The sequence below is a fragment of the Hyperolius riggenbachi genome, chromosome 4 (genome assembly GCF_040937935.1).
Source record: "Hyperolius riggenbachi isolate aHypRig1 chromosome 4, aHypRig1.pri, whole genome shotgun sequence".
Lineage (NCBI taxonomy): Eukaryota > Metazoa > Chordata > Amphibia > Anura > Hyperoliidae > Hyperolius > Hyperolius riggenbachi.
Window position 1 is genome coordinate 199484233 of NC_090649.1, and position 16484 is coordinate 199500716.

A 16484-nucleotide genomic window follows, 5' to 3' on the forward strand; every position below is an offset into this window, starting at 1 on the left:
TTGCTCAGCAACTTCTGTCGCAGGTTCAATGAACTGTCGGACTCACAAGAGTTGCTAGAGACTAGCATACACACGACTGCACCGACTTGATGGCCCGTACTCACGGGCTGCAGAAGTGGCCTGTCGCCAGCACACGTGAGCGTGCTAGCGACAGGCCGGCGACAGCTTCTCTCCAGGTCCCTCCGCGTACACACGCGGAAGAGGGACCAGCGGCGAGACGGAAGCTGTCGCCGACGTTCCTCCTCCCCCCGCCGGAAGCTCCATTTACCTCTATGGAGGTTGCTGTCGCTAGTCCGCGTACTCACGCGGACTAGCGACAGTTGCGGCGGAGGTGCGGCGGCGACTGTTGCCATGCGATTGAAACTTTCAATCGCATGGCGACAAGAGCGACGGGCGACAGTTCGGGGTGCGCGCGCGTGCAACGGCCCATACTCACGGGCGACCTGTCGCCGCAACACGCGCGCGCCGCGTGTTGAGGCGACAAAAGTCCCTCGTGAGTGTGGGCCATGAGACTAGGGACGGTTGCTGCAACAGCTGTTGCTGGGGATTGAACAAGTCAATCGCCTGGAGACAGCTCTGATTAGCAACAGTTGCTTGCGCGCGCCTCATACACATGGAGGAACTGTTGCCGCAACATGCGCGCGCCATGTGTTTCCAGCAACAGTTGTAGCCCGTGTGTATGGGCCTTCCAGGCGATTGACTTGTTCAATCCCCGGCAACAGCTGTTGCAGCAACCGTCCCTAGTCTCAAGCCGGTGCGGTCGTGTGTATGCTAGTCTCTAGCAACTCTTGTGAGTCTGACAGTTCATTGAACCTGCGACAGAAGTTGCTGAGCAACAGTTTCCGCTATGTTGCAGACAGGTTGTTGCCGCGTGTATACAATCGTTGCTTGTATACAACTGTCCTTGCTGGAGACTTTCAACTGTTGCTTGTCTCCATGCAACTGCAGACATCCGTGCCTCATGTGTATGTAGCTTAATTAGAGAGCAGTGGGGATTGTAGGTGCAGGTGTAGGCTGGATACACAGTGGTCAGTTGCATAATGCACATGTTATGAGTGTGAACAGCAATGGAGACTGGACATAGATTTGAAAACAAAGCCTGCATGCAGCAAATTAGAATAACACGCTCCGCTACAATGCAGAGATGTGAACATCCCCATACAACGGAATTGGCAGTGAGTTAGCATGCAGAATTATTCTGCAACACAACTGAGCACTGAACTAGCTCATAAGGTAAAGGGGCCACACACTCCATGGTCACTTTCCTGCTCAGCTTTTAAGATAATAAGAAAAAATCCACCACTTTTGTTTTTTGGTGGAACCTGTTGAAATAAGCGAACAATGCTGTGTATTACTGGATCACCAGTCTCCGTTTAAAAAAAAAAAAAAAAAAAAGGTTTCACTGCAACAGTAATGTACTGTATTTGTCGCATGACGCAATTTTCCTCGGTTTATAGGATGTGCATCGCAATGCCCCAGTGCCAAACTATAAAGGTAGACATGAAACTGACCATCCGCTGTATGAAGCCCCATGGGAGAGGTAATACTGTAGATTGCCATGCTGTAGAAGACTGCTGGAGAAAGCTCGACAAGTACTGCAAGACCATCAGGTGAAGACTCCGGATGAGTGAGATTCAGGTGGCATGTTCATGGGCGCAGGCCGTGGCAGAGAGAGTTTACTCACCCATTTCTCCATAATGCTGCCCCCATTCTTCCCGACACTTCCACAGTCAGAAGTCAGGAAGGAGAACAGCATGCAGCGCATCGACCAGAGATGGTGATAGTCGAGTTAACTCCACCTGCAGCAACCCATGCCCACTAACATGCTGATTCAGTTTGGCCACTAATCACCAGCTCATCCCTAGTGAAGACTGAAAAAGATTTAAGCTCATGTTTTTAACTACTAAGCAACTTTAAGCAAGCAAACATTCTGCAGCGTGAAGAAGTAGGTGGGGCTGGAAGGATGGGGGAGGGGTTTTTGGTGTTCTACACCATGGCTTTTCAATCTTTTCACCAATTGTACCACTTCTATCGCCTGAAAATTTTGAAGTACCACCAGTGTGCCTCTGCAGTAGAGCGGACCTGCTCCAGCTCGACTGCTTCTGCCGGAGCCCGAGCGGAGAGCTGCTACTGTGCATTTACAAACGCCTACAAGCCTTGACAAGGAGATCTTTGGGGGGGGGGGGGGTCCCATCACTGAGAAGGAAGGTGGAAGCCTCTTTAAGATCAAGAGGCTTCCCCCTCCCATGTTTAAGTACCCTCCAGGGGCTCTTTTTCTGAGGTCTGAAGTATTCAGGGCAGCACAGTAAGCATCAAACGAAGGGGAGCCCAGCTTTTTGGAGGCAGGAAAGGACCAGGACAAGAGCAGATGGGTAATTAAGTGGCGGGCAAACCTATAGTGTACCACCTGGCCAACAGCAAAGTTCCACCGGTGGTACGCGTACCACAGGTTGAAAAGCCCTGTTCTACACAATTGGTTACTAAAGGATAAGCTTGGATTCAAAAATTTAGAGCAATTGTTAGTCTGATTCATAAACTAATGATTACCTGAATGCGAAGTTGCTTAAAGTGGGACAATTACCCATCGCTCTGTGTTTATTATGTAGTCTACATTCAGTCTGCATTGCAAGCATCCCAATATAATCATAAATGTGTCTGCTGAAAAGAATCTTATCTCAGTTCGCCTGGCTCTATTCTGGTACATTGCCATGGAGATGGAAGCTTGTTAACTCCCCTCCCACAATCCTGCTCCTCACTGATTGGCTGAGGGCAGTTCAGTGTGACAGGAGGCTGAGAAGGGAAATACACCTCACACCACTGCAGAAGCTGCTGAAATTCGATCTATGCTGTGCTCACATGGGAGCAGTTCTGTTAACTTTACTGAGCAGTCAGATGGTCAATGAGATGCAAAAAAATGCCAGCTTGAAAGCATTTCATGCAAATTGTATGCAGCTTTGAATACAGCCAATCAAAATCACCAGGTTGTTCTTTGACTGGCCCAGTTGCATGTTGCACACAATAATGATCATGGCACACACAGACTGGGGGAGTAGCAAACGGCACACAAGGAGTTTCCTAGACCCTCCAGCTTCTTACAACATCCCAAAAACATACTGAAAAGTTAATTGTTTTTTCCCCACAAATTGGCCTTTGTGTTCCATAGGGACTTTAAGGATTAGACTGTGAGCTCCTCGGAGGTACAGTTAATGACATGACTATGTACTTTATAAAGCACTGCGGAAGATGCCAGGGCTAGACAAATGAATAATAAATAATAATCAGATAGACAAATGAATAATAAATACAATAATAATAATTTCTGTCATGGGGAGAGGGCCAATGAAAACAGGAAGTCAAAGGAAATCACAAGGCACAAACCGCAATATAAAGGCTCTAAGCCTTCCTAATGCTAGCCTAACCTAAAATGACAGGTGTTACCTGGAGCTACACCTCGAAGTAAATCTGAAGTACACAAATATTGTGTGTCAATGTACCGATAGGTTTACTTACAGAATTACATTTTTTGGAACACAACAGCAGTGACAGAAGCGTTTCTTACTAGCGTTTTGTAAGTAGCTTTCAGAGAGAGATGAACTAAACTACTGAGACTGTGTAGGGCAATAAGGCAATGTCCGTGCACACAGACATCTGCTGAAGCAAAGCAGAGTCACTAATACCTGCACATTGTTCTCAATGGCCATAACTGGCCGCACTTTAGGAATTATTATATTTAAATGGAGCATATGACTGGAGGAAGCCACAAACTGTCCTACAGATATCCTGGAACTTGTTTTTGTTTCATTACTAAAGTTTAGCATCGGGTTTGTGGACTGAGAAACATACCTTGGATAACAGGCCATTGATCATATCTGGAAGGCCTGAGATTATAGATTAAACAACAGTAACCTAAAGGCCCATACACACGTCTAATTTTTCGGTACGGGTCGTTTGAACGCCCCGTCGTTCAGACGTCCGCCCGCTAAATCGGGCGTGTGTACAGACTGTCGTTCACGTGATAAGACTGAGTTTGAGCGATCCGCCGGGCGGATCACGGTCTTATCACGCGAACGACAGTCTGTACACACGCCCGATTTAGCGGGCGGACGTCTGAACGACGGGACGTTCAAACGACCCATCGTTCCAAAAATTTAGACGTGTGTGTGGGCCTTAAAGGGAAGGTTCAGGGACGATCAAAAAAAAAAAAAAAAAAATCCATATCCACTTACCTGGGGCTTCCTCCAGCCCGTGGCAGGCAGGAGGTGCCCTCGGGCGCCGCTCCGCAGGCTCCCGGTGGTCTCCGGTGGCCAACCCGACCAGGCCGGCGGCCAGGTCGGGCTTCTTCTGCGCTCCATTCTGCATTACACGCGGGCGCGCTGACGTCATCGGACGTCCTCCGGGCTGTACTGCGCAGGCTCAGAACTAATGAGCCTGCGAAGTACAGCCCGGAGGCCGTCTGATGGCGTCATCACGCCCGCGTGAAATGCATAATGGAGCGCAGAAGAAGCCCGACCTGGCCGCCGGCCTGGCCAGGTCGGGTATCGGAGACCACCGGGAGCCTGCGGAGCGGCGCCGAGGGCACCTCCTGCCTGCCATGGGCTGGAGGAAGCCCCAGGTAAGTGGATTTGATTTTTTTTCTTTTGATCGTCCCTGAACCTTCCCTTTAAGAGTATGGAACATATTAGTGAAAGGTAGATACATCTGTGGACACTTAACAATAGCTCTTATGACACAGCCATGCCTTTAAAAGTGGTCTTGCACAACTATCACATGAAACCAGTCACCTCACCAGTAGGCCTGAGCATCACGTGAGAAACTGTATGTTGCACAGTTATCCTTGGATTTCCAGGATAACTGTGGGAGGTTAATAAAAATATATATGACTAGTTTCCAGAACTAGCTTGAAATTACAATCACACAACTGTCACATTTCCCATATTTACAGCTTTCCATGCAAATGTACTAGATCCATAATCTAAGATTGTTCAGCTTCACACATTTCACAGACATGAATGTTACACAACTTTTGTGAAAGAATCGCAGATCATCAATTATCTACTTGCAAAGAAGTGTCTATAATAATAAATTATAGCAGCACATATTAAATCGTTTCGCAAAAGATAACTTTGCCTTCATTTAAACACACATGGCTAATCGCAAGGCCAGAATAATGTTGTTACACTCACCTCAGTGTTCGGGTTCTTTCTCCAGGTACTGCACAGTAAGTTCAATGAAGATCCAGTGCAACAAGGGTATTAACCTGAAAGAGACCACAAAGCAAGCTTCAAAACATAGGGAGGGGGATGTCACATCTACTGAAGCACTCATATCCTGCTTCCAAACCCTGACTCACCTCCCCTCCTCTTTCAATAGATCAGTGCTTTGGGTAAACATTTCCAAATATGGAAAACAGGACCAACAAGCTTGTCAAATATCATCCTTCTCTGGTTTTCCCCGTTTTGGTACTTTGGGAAAAAAAGTAAAGAAAAAAAAGCAATATCTGGAGACCGAATTCCAGAGTATGCGTATCATTAACCCCAGGAGACTGGGCCCAGCCTGCTGCCCCTGTGCTAAAATTCCTGACATAACATTGCAGTGTCAGCCCTGAAGTGCTATGGGTTCCTGCATTCATACAGTGAGCTGCACACAAGACTATAGCACATTATCGCTAGCTCTGATCGCTAACAGTCCCCTTCAGTATTGTAACAGACAGTGGAGTACAATCACAAAACAATGTAATGTAAAGCATACTGGGGGTGATTCACTAACGTCAACGTGCAGACGTCTCGCTGTGATCAGTTCACACACCCAATCCTCTGCACAAGTAGAATAGGGAACTTTTCATATCAGATGATTGCAGAGTAACCACCACTACCATTAGTACAGAAATAAACTGCTACTATAGAAAATCTACATTTACCGAACATATTTCTTACAAATATAAAAAGGTTTTCCTTTTTGGAACGCCATTTATTGGTTTTATTAGTAATGTTTTACAAGCAGTATACTAAAGTGGCTTTATTGCTGCAGTAAATTAGACTGATAATCATTACCTACTCCTCGGTACAGATGATCAATAAGATGCCAATAACTACATTTTGCATGCAAATTTAATGCATTTTGGAACAGTGCTTATCAAATGCATCTCCTGCTGATTTTGATTGGCCCAATTTTGAGCTGCATACAATTTGCATGCAAGCTGGTAACATTAGCATATCATTGTCCATCTCTATAATTCACTAGCTGTGTTATAGTTATTTTAAGGGCTCAAACACTCTATAATTGGCCATCAGAGCTTTCTGAGATATTTTAAAAGGAAACCAAAGATGAACGCTTTGGTGCAAAATAAACATATCCCCCGATAGATTTTACAAAATACATGCTATACCTGGTATTTTCGCCGCCGGTGTGACTGTGTGGTTTATTTATTTATTTTTATTTTTTTACTAAAACTCCACCCAAAATACAGAGCGATTCAGAGCCTCGGAGGACAGGAAGGGGAAGCGCTACTGAAATCTGGATAACCCAGAAGGCGAGTAAAAGCGCCCGCTGCGCAAATACTCTGCATTGAACTCCCGGCGGCTAGCCCGAGTTACACTTGGGATTACTACCAGAGAGTCCTCTGCCTCTAATACTTTTACAACAGCAAAACATAACATGCGGGCCTCAGTGTAGAACCTTATTCGGCTGGGAGTCACAGGTTGGAATGAGGATCCACCAAGCCTCCAAAATCAATTCCAATCAATACAGGACCAATCTGGACTCGACCAATCATGACATTTGCAGCAGTTATACAGCATACAGATCAGCACAACGTTTCGGGATGTGAGGCCCTTTCTCAAGTGGTGCACATATATCAATGTATAACTTGCAGTGACAGACACACCCTCCTGACTACAGTGAGGCCACGGAAAGCTTGTGGGGTGTTCAAAGCTGCAAGGGGGATGCAAGAACAGCTGTCAGGCTTGGGAGTGGTCTCCCTCGTTATGACATGCATCCAATGCATATTCTGCAGCCCATGCAGGCTTTCAAATGTGTGTTCTGCATAGGGGAACCCAAGGCATAAACCAAATTGTAATCATTACTCATGGATAAGCCATTTTTTCCCCATATTTTTATTGTAAAAAAAAAAAAAAAAAAAAAAATTCAGCCCATCTGCAAGTATATATAAGAGCTTAAAACACTGCCAGTTCCTGATGACTTTTGAAAAGACACTCCAAGCACGATTTCTAGATGACAAATAGTATTTTCTAAATCCTGTGCACTCCATGTTATAAGCACCACACCTTGAGAAATACTGATAAATACATACACACTAGTCAGTGTCAGATGAACACCATAGCCAACCAGGAACTTCAGTTATCAGCTCAGCTGAAAACCAAAAAAAAAAAAAAAAAAAATCTGTAAAACGTAACAAAAAGGTATACCCGAGTTATGTATGATTCACTGAGAATGTGAAACAAACCAGTGTATCCCCTACACACAGTTGAAAACCTACAAGATAGAGCAAACCCGCAAAGTGATTTTCTACACAGAAAAGTACACAAAGATACAGGCACATATTGCATTTCCCTCCATGTTTCACCTCCAAAAGGGCTTCATCAGGAATGAAATTGAACTAGTGCTCAAGACAACATGCTAGTGCATTCAAATAAAGATGTACAATCAATGTAGCAGCATGGTCAACTGCTCAAAACTGATTGGTTTCTATGGGCATATCTTTGTACCTCACTTTTCTTGGCACCTTGATAAATATGGCCAGTTAAATCTTGCATCTGTCTAAAAGCAAAAGAAAGGTGCAAAAAAGGTGTCTAAAAGAGAGGCAGCTACCCAGAACAACCAGTCAGAGTCATCAATCAAGCCAGCAGCTCCAGCTTTTAGTCCTATTTTACCTTGCAATAGTTCAGGGGGAAAAAAAAAAAAAAAGGTCTGTGCCAGAGAATCTTGATTTGGTCTCAAAGCACAAGTGAAAAAACAATTCTGTATCAAGGCTCATACATAGGGTAGAGGCCAAAATGAACAAAAGATGAATGATTCATAGTTCAGATAGTGTTCAGCAAAGTAGCAAACGACGGTTTAAACAAACAATCTACGACAATACACTTTGGCAAATGCCAATAATCATTTATAGTCCATTATTAAAAGGTGTCAATTACGTCTACGGCATGATCCAATTGTTTGGCGTATCGTTCGGAGTTTTTTTTATTTTGTACACATCACATTTAGTGGATATCTTGAAAGGTAGATCGTGGAACGATCGTTTCTCTGTCATTTTACACTACATCTCTGTCAGTGGGTACATGCTTCTGTCTTCGGGCAAGATATTTTCAGCAATAGTATGATACATTTGCATAATTAATAAACTAAAGTCTTTTTGCAGTTTTGTAAATTGTAATTTAATAGGAATACACATCAGTAATTTTATACAATTTTAAACATGGTAATAGTGAATGAAAAGTAAAGTTGAGCTGGTAACCTCTGTAGCATACATGTCAAACTCTGGCCCGCGGGCCAAATTTGGCCCTCAAGTGGTTTCCCCACTTTGCATTATGTTAGGCCCACTCTAGACCCCCAGGGAAGCTATATTGGAGGTGAAGCCCTAGAACACCAGGGAAGCCATATGGGGGAGGTAGGGGGAAAGCACTAAACACTAGGGAACTGTATGGGGAGAATGGGGGTCTCAAGACACCAGGGAACTGTATAGGGGAGGGAGGACCACTAGAAACCAGAGAATTTTATAAGGCAGGAAGGTGGCCAGTAGACATTGAGGTTGGCCCGCGACTAGGTCCCATTGTACAATTGTGGCCTACTTTGTATTTGAGTTTGACACCCCTGCTCTATAGTGACCAGATCAACTCTGGCTGAATAAATTTTATAAGAAGTGTGGCGGAGAAAAATAAATACCTGGACTGGGTCACAGTAGAAGTAGTGATAGTTGAAAGTTCTGAGAATTTGTTTGTGCCATTACAGCCACAGAAAAATAAATACTATGGAAGTGGACCATCTAAGTGCCCGTTCAGATCACAAATGCGGATGGCCATGCGTGCGGAACGCAACGAGTATGAACGCACGCCATCCATGTTTGTGTGCGTTGCGTGGCTGATCCCATCACTGAAAAGTGAATGGGACAGCCGCGCGTTTTTACAAAATCTGCGTGCAGCATGCGTTCCCGGACCGCATGTAGTGTGAACATCAGACAGTGCACTCTATGCACTGTCTGATGTCGTGCGTGTCTGTCTCCTGCACGCGTTTCCAAAACGCGACTTGAAACGCGTGCAGTCTGAACGGGCCTTAAGGCATGTGGGGAAACAGGTATTCAGAATGACAAGTGATTGCATAGAAATGTTTAAGCTAATTACACAGTGGGGCTTTGTGAAGTGATGCAATGTAGGCATTTTAACGCACAGAATCACACCGCAATTGTAAGTCCATGCAACTCTTTCAGAGTGAAGTGTGATGCGACCCAATGGACTGCAGTATCTCAATGCAGTGCATTACTGCATAATGCGCTAGCTAAAGCAGGAGGCTTAGGCCCAGTTCACATTAGCGTTCCCTGTCCGGATCCGCCTGATCGGATCCGGACCGTATACTGTACAAACGTAACGTACGTTCCGCATAGCAATGCAAAGGCTATGCGGACGTTCACATACGTACGTTCCGTACAGTACGGAGCCGGACTGGATCCGGACACTTTTCCAACATGCGCTATTTTTTTTTGGGTCCGGATCTCCGGCCCACGCACCCAGACCGGAGCCGGACCTGAGCCTGACAGCACCATCCGGAACACAGAAACCAATGGGAAACGGAAGGCACAGAACACACTGCCTACAAACACCTGACGTTCTACCCCACTTCCTATGCGTATCCAAGCGGCCATTTCGGATGGGGACACATGGGCCAAGCATGTCTGGAGTGGAGCAGCAGTGACAGACGTGCTGGAGCTGTTTGGCAGAATGTCGGAGTTGGAGGTGAGGCCTACAGCGGAGGAACCTGATTCTACAGGTGCACCTTCTGCTGACCCCAACATTTTTTTTATTTAAATTTCGCTATTTTTGTGCCCACGGATCCAGATGGCAGCCTGATGCAAACGGACCGGATCCGGATCGGAACCGTACTGTTCCGTTCCGGATCAGGTCCTGATCCGATCAGGATCCGTTCCGTTTGCATGGCAAAACGCAAGTGTGAACGGGGCCTAAGCCATACTATGCCAGGGAAAAAAAACACATATATAAATACTTGATCTACTTACATAACACATGTATTGTACTTTCCACATTTTCATTTACTATATAAAATTTACTGAAATCAAGAGAATTCTGTTCCTGGTGGGAACCATGACTTTTGCTCACAGTTTTAGGCTAAATAGTGAGGTCATTTCTTCCCTTCACTTTTTTTTTTTTCTTTTCTCCTCCAATCGCTGGGTCACCTCAGCCTTGCTTATAAAACAAAAGTGAGCAGAGGATCATGTGTCAGCTAGGCAGCTTGGCAGGGAAATAAAGGGAAGCGGCGGATTATAGATAAAAAGAACCCCCAGCATGCAACACAATGGCAATGGCTATTAAAGGGCCAGTGCTCCTAAGGTATGTAATAACTCCAAACTATAACAGCAGAGAAAGTTTTGAATGCAGGATTAGCATCTTTATCACTTAATACACTCGGACCAGTTGCTGTTGAAATTTGATTTTTATGGTGAAAATCCCGCTTTAACAGTGGCAGTGAAGCATAGTTTTCATTGTATGCAACACGACGCTCGCATAAGGTGCAATGCGACTTTTCTCCTCCGTTGCAATGCGTGCTCTTTTTTTTTTTTTTTTTTTACAGGGAACACAGTGCAGCCCCCACCGTAAGCTGGAACCCACTACAAAACGCTATCGCTAAACGCAATCACTAGTGTTTTGTATGAGCGGTTTGTAAGTGATTTCATGAGCATTTTCAGAAACTATTTTAAAAAGTGTAATTAATTTGCCAGCGGTTGTGTAGCGATTAGCACTTTTAATTCTGATTGGTCCTTTCAATTAATTTGCATTGTTAGTGTGCAGTAATGTAAAAACGCTAGCAAAATCGCTCTGTGTAGGCTTTGACGAGTGATTATGCCAGCGTTTATATACTTTACATTGCAGAAATGCTAACGCTCAAAAATGCTGCACGTCCTGCGTTTTGCGATTTGTTCATCGCAATCGCTCCAGTGGAATTTGGCCCATCCATTAACATTAGCTGAGCATTTAGGGAAATCGCTAGCAGTTTGAATCGCTCCCTAAACGCTCAAAAAAAAAAAAGAATAGATAAAATAAATCGCTCTAGTGGGTTCCAGCCCTTACTAGTGAGAGTGACAGGTAGAGGACCACTCAGGTGTAGTGAAGGGGAATAGTGTGACTGCTGACTTTCAGTGAGTCACAATAAGGCTGTGAATGTAAGTAGAGGTAAATGGGATAAAGGATAGGGGAATATGTGGTATTCTAGAGCAGTGTTTCTCAACATTTTATTGGTATGTACCCCTTTTAAAACCCTGTACTCACCAAGTACCCCCTAGCATAGTAAACATTATCACACGTACCCCTTGACAAATATATATTGAATCGTAGTACATTATAATTGGTTCTAAACCATTTCCAAGCATTTGCTATTGCTTTTAATTAGCTAAAATACTAATTTGGTGGTCTCCTTTGTCAATAGCTTTAATCACCACCATGTTTCCTGATGTCCTGTGTGACTGGAATACTTGTAGACCTATTTCCACACTTCTTCAATCACAGTAAAGGCTAAGTATTGCAGGCCATGTTTGGTACCTTAACCTTCCTGGCGGTAAGCCGCGCAGGAGGTTTTCTCAGGCCCTGCTGGGCCGATTTGCACAATTTTTTTTTTTTTTTTTTGCTGCACGCAGCTAGCACTTTGCTGGCTGTGTGAACACACCGATCGCCGCTGCCCTGCGCCGATTCGCCGCGCCGCAGAGCCCCCCCCCCTAGACTCCTTGCGCAGCCTGGCCTATCAGCGCCAGGCAGCGCTGAGGGGTAAATCGGGACTCCCGATGACGTCACAACGTCGGTGACGTTATCCTGCCCCGTTGCCATGGCGATGGGGGAGGCCCTCCAGGAAATCCTGTTCTTTGAACAGGATTTCCTGATCGCTGGAGGCGATCGAAGAGGGTAGGGGGATGCCGCTGCACAGCGGCTATCATGTAGCGAGCCCTAGGCTCGCTACATGATTTTCAAAAACAAACAAAAAAAAAATATTTCAAAAACGGCTGCGCTGCCCCCTGGCGGTTTTTAATAGACTGCCAGGAGGGTTAATGGGCCACTAAAACCGTAAAATTTTAAGCACACGTGAACATATACAAATAAGAATTACATTTCTCCCAGAGTAAAATGTGCTATAAATTACTTCTCTCATAGGTTGCGGTGACTTGCAGTAGGTTGTTAGAAATCTGACAGATCCAACAGGTTTTGGACCAGCTCATCTCATGGGGGGGTTCTCAGTATTGTATTTTCAAAAGCGCTAGTGAATGGCAGTTTCTCCAACCAACTGCCAAAAAAAAAAAAAAAAAAAGAAAAGTGCAGCGAGCAGGGGGGCTGGCTAGCAGATTTGAAAGGTAAAAAAAAACAAAAAAAACCTTGACTGGGTGAAGTCCGCAAACAGCTGTGGTGGATGATGCAGCTGAACATAACAGACCACCTCACAGAGACGGTGGAGATGATCCCTAGGAGAGCTAGAGGCTGTAGAAAGTGGGGACGCCAACGTGTTTGTACCTCGCTCTAACAGTTACCTAAGGTCTGTAGCATGCAGTTACTGGAGCGGCATACGGAGTGGTAAGAGCAGATGCCAATACTTGGCTGCCGGAGGTGATTATACTGAGGACTGTTTTAATGGACACCATCACCCTATCCATAGCTGCTTATAGTCTGGTCAGTGAAATACATCAATACGGATTATGCACATAAAGTGACTTATGTTTAAATTAAGTTCGTTGCTGGAAGCATATGAGAATTGAACTTTTGGTACCAATATAAAGCGGTTATCAGGAACTTTGAATCTATTAGGCCTGCAGGAAGTAGGGATTGGATTTCACAGGGTTAGTGCAATTTACATGGGGCGGGGGTGTAAGTTCTAGATGTATAATATGCAAAATTGCAATACACTTTAAAATATGGCATGCTGCCTCATGGTATTTATTATTGGTGTAAGGATACTGTGGTATCCATAGAATGTGTTGCTATTATGGAAGTGGCTAGCACATTTGTATAAATCCTTTGCAGGGAGAGTCTTTATAAAGAATAAAGGCCGTGCCAAGAATCCTTCATGAGGAGATGAGCTGGTCTGCAACCTGTCGGTTCTGTCAGATTTCTATTACCTACTGAAAGTGACAGCAATATTGGAGAAAAGTAATTCATGGCTCATTTTACTCTGGAAGAAAAATACTTCTTACTAGTTTGTATTTACATGTATTTTAAATTTTACACATTTTTTTGCGACAGTGGTCCTTTTAAAAAAGATTAGCTTTTCGGGGGAAATCCCTTTGGAAGTTGAGCTCGTATCCTGGGCATCTGACAAACTACACAATGTAAGAACACATTCCAAATGAGGAGTCTCTTTCCCCTTCTTTCTCTCCCCTTATTTACAACTTTGTAGTCATAATCTGTCCTTGCTTTATGTGAAAGTTTGGAGCGCATATGCTTAGGATGTCATGATAGAGGCGACTCCTGAAAGTTAATCTTTAAAGGACAACCGAGGTGACATGCGACATGATGAGACAGACAAGACAAGACAAATAACATTTATATTGCGCTTTTCTCCTTGCGGACTCAAAGCGCCAGAGCAGAGCAGCAGCCACTAGGGCGCACTCTGTTGGCAGTAGCAGTGTAAGGGAGACTTGCCAAAGGTCTCCTACTGAATTAGTGCTGGCTTACTGAACAGGCAGAGACGAGATTCGAACCCTGGTCGCCTGTGTCAGAGGCAGAACCCTTAACCATTACACCATCAGCCAACTGCTGAGACAGACATGTGTATGTACAGTACCAAGCACACAAATAGCTAGGCTGTGTTCCTTTTTTCTTTCTCTGCCTGAATGAGTTAAACAGGTATGCAAGTGACAGTTTCAGTCTGGGTCAGGACAGGGTCGGACTGGGTCAGACTATAGCATAATCCTAACTGGTAAGTAATTACAGCCATAAAACACTTTCCTGTCAGTAAATGGCTTCTGAGAGCAGGAAAGATATAAAAAGGGTCAATAATTTATAGATTTGAGCTCTAGCCTACTTCAGTGAAGGTGTCATTGAGCAGAGAAAAAAAAATAAAAATTTTTTTATTTTTTTAGGAGAAGGAGGATAGATGCAATTATTTTTCTCATCAGTTTATTTTCACCTTGGATGTCCTTTAATAAAACTACTGTTAATTCAAATATAAAGTATCAGACACAGCACTCAATCTCTTTCAATGTTACAAGCACACCAACAGGGCTACAATCACCACACACAGACAAATACAGCTTCTCCACAGAAGTGGTGCCTCGTCACGTTCTTGGCAGAATACCACTTTCTGTTCGGAAATAATGGTCAAATTCTTTCTAAAGCGATTGCAGCAGTTCAATCTTATTTCAATGTCTTTTTCTGAAAGATAGAAATGTATAATATAGGACACTAAAGTGGTATGCAGTAGCAGCAAGCATGAAAAAAAAAAACTATTACAGTTACAGCCCAAACAGTGTAGAGCGGGAAAAAAAACATACCAAAATGATCTCTCTTTAACAGAGACATAAATAAGCTGGATCCATGGACATCATAAACACATCTTTCTTTCTGTAGTAGTCTGCACAATATCGGTCACATCTTTCATGCAGTGTCCTCTCTTCCACTGCCTGGATCAGCTTCAGTGCGGGGGGCATTTTGGAAGGCAGGATTGCCGAGCAAAAAGGATGCGCAAAAGGAAATTGCATCACAGGAACCATTTGGAGTTGCTGGGAAAAGGGTCAAACCCACAACATATTTCACTATTTTATGGATGCAGTTGAAGCACACATGAAGTGATTGGGATATGGAGGATGACATTTCATTTTAAACAATATCAGTTGCCTGACTGTCCTGCCAGTCATCTGCCTTTAATACTTTTAGCCATAGCCCATAAATAAGTATGTCGATCAGACGTTTCTGACAAGATAACTACTGATGCAGGAATGGTCAAGCAGGGCTGGCAGATAACTAGTATGGTTTTAAATGAAATAAATATGGCAGCCTCCTTATCCCTCTCTCTCAGGTTCCCTTTAATAGCACACAATCTCACTGTTGTCTGCTTGACGCATGTTGCATATCCTTTTTCGATTGCCCTCAACTGCGCCACCTACCACCTGTTGCTCATGTGTGCACTGGGACACTGAAATGACTATTTTCACAAATGGAAACAGTGAAATTGGAGTACATGTAATAAAAAGGTGTCTGGCAAAACACCGGTGATTGCGAGTAAAATATAGGTAAGATTAGTAATGCTCTATTGCTTTATTCCATAGTAAAATATCGCTCATCTTTACCAATAATTTACTATGACCTAACTCTACTTCACACAGAACCCTCCCTCTACCAAAGCTTAAGCCTTAACCCTTCCTCTCCCAGTGGCGCCTAACCCTTAACCCTCCCCCCTGCAAAGCCGAGATTAGCAGTAATGATGTGAGTTTGGGCGCCTAACGCTGCAGATAAAATAGCTCCATGCTCACCATTTATTGCTGCAATTTGCATTGCGGGTAGCCTCGGGTGCCCACATGTCATTCCACTACTATGATTCACCTTGGGTGGTCAAACTTCTGACTGCAGTCTTGGCGCAGACTTGCGCCCCCATTATTGTCCCTAATCGTGAAGTCTGATGCCCGGATTTCCATTCACTGCCACCAATTGCGGCTTTCATCACTGACGCCTATGTCAGCGCCTCTTCATCAATTCTCCTGTTTTGGTAAAATTGAGCAGTTAACCATAAGGTTAGCTGTCGTTGTAAAACCTTTTGTTGAAAGACCAATTTCCATAACCTCTTACAAGAGGAGATCCTATGCACTTGTTCTGGACTGCCCAGAGCCAGCAGTCACACATTTGCTCAATGGCTATTGGAATTCTAAGAATTCAGTTTAACATGGAGAGGGAAAAGCCACAATGTTCAGACTGGAATAAAGAATCTGTCCCTGATGTAAAATAGCCAAATATTTTCCCATGTCTGTTAAACATATTATCTAGGAACAGAAAAATCAATTCCAACAGAGAGGAGGGCTGGAGATTTTACAGGGAGGTTTGTATCCTCGGATTATAACTATGCCTCTGCATGCACCATGGAAGGCAAGGCAATGCAAAAAGATAGTTAGCTCAAAGACAATACAATATAGTATGAAACAATGATAATCTACATCAAGCACTACATAACAAACTGGGAAGACAGTTCTGAAAATAGCTGCAAGCACAAAGGGAAAGCCTGGCCTATACAGCACTGCACATTATTTTCTTGAATCACTTCACAGTGCA

General features: G+C 44.2%; 1 protein-coding gene across 6 annotated transcripts in view; it reads right to left on the bottom strand.

Annotated features, from left to right (window-relative positions):
* Window positions 1-16484, bottom strand: part of LPP (LIM domain containing preferred translocation partner in lipoma) — a 419710-nt gene that overhangs the window by 361313 nt on the left and 41913 nt on the right. For 4 of the 6 annotated variants that reach the window (XM_068281216.1, XM_068281219.1, XM_068281214.1 and 1 more), the window contains one exon: window positions 5184-5257. The exons of 1 other annotated variant lie outside the window; for it this stretch is intronic. The gene's annotated coding sequence lies outside the window, so the exon portion shown is untranslated. Of the gene's footprint in view, window positions 1-5183; window positions 5258-5350; window positions 5372-16484 lie in introns of those variants that run through there. One more of the 6 variants, XM_068281217.1, reaches the window with a different exon arrangement.